We start from the raw sequence: 6,000 nt of genomic DNA, 5'->3' as shown, positions 1-6,000 counted from the left end.
TATTGAGTTATTGAACTCAATAGTTATTATTGCTAATATTATTGAGCTCAATAACTGTTAAATGAATGACAGACACCTAGTCTGTCTCCTTTCCACTGTGCCATGTGCTTCTCCTAAACAGCATTCTCTTCAGACTAATACATAAAGGTGTTGTTTGCCTTCTTTCTTCTTGAAATGCCAATCAGTGGAAAGGAGAGGGGAAACACTGCTTTGCAAGAGAAAAGCATCCTTGCATTAACTCCATGTCAGAATAATCACTGACAGTAATAATTTCAACAAAAGAATTAATTAACAGAGTGTGTAATTATCTTAACAAGAGCTTGAAATCAAAAATGATTGTGATGGGCCACTAACCCAATCAATATATGTATTCTGCCCTGGGATAATCTAAGACTGATTGCATATATGAATATTCAGTACATGTAAATTTTAAATCCTACCATCAGATAACAACAAAGGGTTGAAAGAGATTTAGTGGTCAGTATGTGTCCTTCCGTTCAACCTTGACTTCACTGAAACCGTCTCAGAAAAGAGAACAATTGGCGTTCCTTTTAAAGATGTCCCACTGAGGCAAGCCCAAGAGCTTTTTCAGGTGCCACTTTCAGCCACCATTGAATGATGAGTACAGCTTAACTTTGCAGCTAGTAAAAGCAGTGCCGGATATCAGAGCCTGTTAACTTTCCCTCTACCGGAGTCTCTGTGCAGGACACAACCTCCAGTTTCCTATCCCCTCAAACCCCTGCCAGCTCAAGCTCTCCTCTGTCACCCAGGATGCCACTATCCCCCAAGACTGTGTCTAGCCTTTCTTTTGACATATTTCCTTAGTTAACTTATATAATCTTCTGGGATAATTTTTTTAAGAGATAGAGTCTTCTCTGTTGCACAGGCTAGAGTGCTGTGGCACTGTCAATCATAGTTCACTGCAGCCTCAAACTCTTAGGCTCAAGTAATCCTTCCTTTTTCAGTCCCCCGAGTATCTGGGATTACAGGTGCGTGCCTCCAAGCCCAGCTAATTATTTTATTGTTTGTAAAGACAAGGTCTAGTTGCTGACCAAGCTGGTCTGGAAGTCCTGGCCTCAAGCAGTCCTCCCACCACAGCTTCCCAAAGTGCTGGGATTACAGGTGTGAGCCAACACACCTAGCATCTTTTGGGATAGTTAATTCCAAAGATTTGTATGCACCCAACATTTAACTTTTTTCCTTTCTGGATACCCATCATTCACTCAGCAAACATTTAGGAAATGACTATAATGTGTCAGGCACTGTGCTAGGTACTGAGATTAGTCATAGAAAAGTTACAGGAGTTCGTGAGGCCGTTAAGGGAACACAGAATAGAAAAACCATTCCTGGAAGAGAGGACAGCATCACATATACAAAGCAATATGCTCAGAATACTACAAATGAGTTCAAAAAAGCGGGAAGCAGGAAGTCTCTAGGAGTTGGCACCCATGGCCAACTGGATAATTCGGTACTTTGCCAGGAAGTCTTCTCTGGCTCATTTTGAGAGAAGCAATAGCTTCTGCCCCTCACCTGGAATAAACATAAAGCATTCAAGACCTCCTGAGGCCATCGTCTCTTATTTTCCAGTTTCCAATTGTTTTCCACTGTGAAAATATCTTAGCTCCTATTTGCGTTTTCTTTTCCACCTGTCTCTCTGTATATACCCTATATGCTAATCGACACCAATGTTTTCTGCCAGCAACCGCTGGGAAGGGTGGAGTAGCCATCGCTTCCTGAGACCCAGGAAGAAGAGAAAACCATGAGGTTGTCATCTCTGTGCTATGATTAAGCCACTGAGTGTTTCCTTCAAAGTCTGGTTAACCTATCTTAACACAACCTCAAATACTTGTCTCTGCGAAGCATACTCTATCAACTGAAGGAACGGAATCCCTTACACTCCCAAAGATGCTTTCCAATGGCAGAAAGGTAGCTAAGCAGAGGACTGGCTTAATTCAGGCAGTATTCAAAGCCATAGCAAGAAAGGGAAGGGAACTGAAAGAAGGCTAGGAAAAGCAAGGGAGGAGGAGAAAGTGGCTCTCTAGAAAATGTTCCTGGCTCTCAACACTATTACGGGCATGACAATCACGTGCCTGCTCCACACACAGGCTCAGCTAGGAGTGATTCCACAAGTCCTACCCGCCGAGCCTGAGCTGATTGGAAAAGTGACAGGATCTGATCCAAGGTCTGTCACCCCACAGGCTGGACAACGGCCTGTGAAGCAGCCTGAGAATGATGATACTGATGGCTGTAATAATAGTAGCTATGATTCATTAGGGGTTACTATGTGCATGGTAGATAATTTATCTCACTTAACCCTCACAACAACTCTTTGAGGTAGATACTATTATTATCTCGCTTTCACAGATGACAATACATGTTTCAAGAGGTTTCACAAGTCTGCCAAGCTCAGAGGATTGAGTCAAACTCTGGTCTGTCTGATTTTAGAACCAAAGCCTTCCTCACCTTTCAGTATTGCCTTTCATTCATTTATTTATTTATTAATAAAAAAAAATTCTTCTGTACCCATTATTAACCAAGCACTATGGCAAGTGCTGGGGATACAGTGGAGGCCAACACTTAAAAAGACCCTGGGCCCTGAGGCTTATACTGTACAGAGGAGATAGATACACAGTAAGCAAATGACACAAATAAGTACAGGCTGCATTCAGTACTATGAAGAAGACAAAGGGTTTGTTATGATAGGTATAGGGGAGGCCGGGTGTGGTGGTTCACGCCTGTCATCCCAACACTTTGGGAGGCTGAGGTGGGCAGGTCACTTGAGTTCAGGAGTTTGAGACCAGTCTAAGCAACATGGCAAAACCCCATCTCTACAAAATTTTTTTTAAAAAGCTGGGCGTGGTGGTGCATGCCCGTCATCCCTGCTACTCAGGAGGCTAAGGCTTAAGGATCCCTTAAGCCCAGGAGGTGGAGTTTGCAGTGAGCTGAGATCGCGCCACTGCACTCCAGCCTGGGTGACAGAATGAGACTCCATCTCAAAAGAAAAAGAAAACAAGAGAAAGAAAGGAGAGGTGTAAGGAGACTCACTTAGGTGGTTAGGGAAGCCCCCTCAAGGAAGGGGCATTACACTGAGATCTGAAGGATGTGACAGAGCCAGTTATAAAGTGTCCCGAGAAAAAGGCAAGGGAACAAGTGCAGAACAGGCCAATCAAAAAAGAAACAGAGGCCAGTGAGGCCGGGTGCCTAGAGAGCTTGGCAGAGGCCGGACGTCACGGGCCTTAAAGACCACCAGAGCAATTAGAACTGGCTTCCAAGTGCAATGGCAAGATACGAGATAGAGTTAAGCAGTGGAGAGTGGAGATGGCTGGTTTACTTTTTATTAAAACGAGAAGGGGCATAATGTAGTAGTTAAGTGCATAGACTCTGGACCCAGAATGCCTGCACTCAAATCCCTGACTTGCTGCTTACCAACTCTGTAACTGTGATAACCTCTTCTGTGCCTCAGTTTCCTTATCTTTGAAATACAGACACTAAGCAGACCTGCCGCAGAGGGCTGTTGGAATGATTAAATTAATTATTATTTGAAACCACGTAGAATACTCTTTGGTACCTAGTATAAACATGCTTAAAAAATACTTAATTTCCATGGTGAAAATATAATTTCCATGGTGAAATAATAAACAGATAACTAATAGATGTCTTTACAAATATAACCATATAAATTTGTTTTGTAGACATACAGAAATGTAATATCAAAAGCATGTTTTCCTTTCAGTGAAGACTTTTTACATTGTTCTTTCTCTTTCTTCCTCTTTCTCCCTCTCCACTACATCAGCAACTGCTCCCGCGTAAGGTAATTTATGTCAGGAACGCCATATGTTTCCGACCACAGAATTCTAAATAGGCAGACATAAGATTTATGTGCATACACATGTGTGGCATTCTTTTATCTTTGTTTTGCAAAAATTAAATTACTATGTACAATTGACCCTTGAACAACTCAGGAGCTAGGGACGCCAACCCTCTGCACAGTCAAAAATCCATGTATATCACCACCACCAGAAAAATATAAAAAGAAAAAAGAAAAAAATCTACTTATAATAGTTTTGACTACCCCAAAACTGAATTACTAGTAACCTACTGTTGACCAGAAGCCTTAATGATAACATAGACAGTTGATTAATACATATTTTGTATGTATATGGATTATATATGTATTCTTACAGTAAAGAAAGCTAGAGAAAAGAAAATGTTATTAAGAAAGTCATAAGGAAGAGAAATATATTTACTATTCATTAAGTAGAAGTCAACCACCATAAAGGTCTTCATCCCTCATTGTCTGCATAATGAGTAGACTGAGGAGAGGAAGATGAGGTAGATACCTCTGTCTCAGAGGTAGCAGAGGCAGAGAAGGTGAAGGAGGTGGAAGGGGAGGCAGGAGAGGAAGGCACTCCCTTGGTGTAACTTTTATTGAAAACACACACACACACACACACACATATAAGTGGACCCACACAGTTCAAACCTGTGTTGCTCTACTGTCAACTGTATATCTTTTTCTCACTCAAACCAGTATAACTCCATTTCATCATTTAAATGAGTGTATCCTGGTCCATGGGGGCAGATATACCATAATTTATTCAGCTGTTCCTCAACCAATGAACGTTCATTTATCCCCAGTTCTTTTGTTGTTACTAACTCTGTATCAGTAAACATTATTGTTCAAATGACCTTACAGTCTAGTGGTTTCACCTCTATGAAGTAGATTTCTAGGAGTGAGTAGATTTTTAGGAGATTGCTAGCCTACATAACATAATTGTTATTTTCTAAATAGAGATAGATGAAAGATCACTTGTTTAAAAGACTAATACTGTTGTCATTTCCTGCAGGAAGATATGCAAATGCTCATTTGCCTACATCCTTGCCACAGCAGGTCATTTTTGGATGGATGCCAACTTATGTTACTTTTTTCATAAAAATATATTTAATGAAAATGTACATGTAGCAAAAATACACAGATTATAAGTATACAGTTTGGTGAGTTTTGACACGTGTTTATACCATGTTATACCATGTCACCAACACCACGATCAAGATATAGAATATTTCCAGCACCCCAGATAATCTCCCTTGCAGCCAAACCCCACCCTCTGTAAGCAACCACTGTTTTGATTTCTATCAACGTAGATTAGTTTTGTGTGTAATTAAACCTCCTATAAATAAAATCATGTAATGTACTTTTTGGTGTCCGGCTTCTTTTGCTCAACGTAATGTTTCTGAGATACATCCCTGTTGTTGCATGTATCAATAAGTAAACAGTAGATAATCAGGGCTGGGCATCGTGGCTTGCACTTATAATCCCAGCTACTCAAGAGGATCACTTGAGCCCAGGAGTTCAAGGTTAAAATTTAAATGAAACAAAATGTACAGATTCCATATGTTCCATTTAGTTTTGACAGTTGTATACACCCATTTAACCACCATGCCAAATATTTCCATAATCTCAGGCTCTCCTGGTCCTTTGTGGTTCATTCCCATGCCACTTTACTCCATCCAGAGTCTGTTCTAGAGCTTTATACAAATGGAATCATAGAGTATGTACTCTTTATATCTGCTTTCTGTCATTAAACATAATGCTTTTTTTATTCATTTGTGTTGTTGCAGTTAATGGTAGTTCATTCCTTTTTATTACTGATTAGTATTTCATATAGCACAATTTGTTTCTCCATTTTCCTGTTGCTGGACATTGGTGTTGATTCTCATTTTTTAGATTTTCTGTATAACACTGTCATAAATTTCTTGTGCAAGTCTTTTTGTGGACATGTATTTTTATTACTTTTGTATAAATACCTGGGATTATAATTGTTAGATTATAGTTTGATGTATAAATTTGTAAGAAAATGACAAGCAGATTTCCAAATGTAAAATTTTGTAAACAAGGTTTTTTATGTAACAAATCATGTTGTCTCCAAGTAAAGACAGTTTCATTTCTCCCTTTGCAATCACATGCATTTTATTTCTTTTTCTTGCCTTATGGTATTG

This window comes from Macaca thibetana, chromosome 1 (genome assembly GCF_024542745.1).
Source record: "Macaca thibetana thibetana isolate TM-01 chromosome 1, ASM2454274v1, whole genome shotgun sequence".
Lineage (NCBI taxonomy): Eukaryota > Metazoa > Chordata > Mammalia > Primates > Cercopithecidae > Macaca > Macaca thibetana.
The sequence above is the reverse complement of the archived record's forward strand: the minus strand, read 5'-3'. Positions refer to the sequence as shown.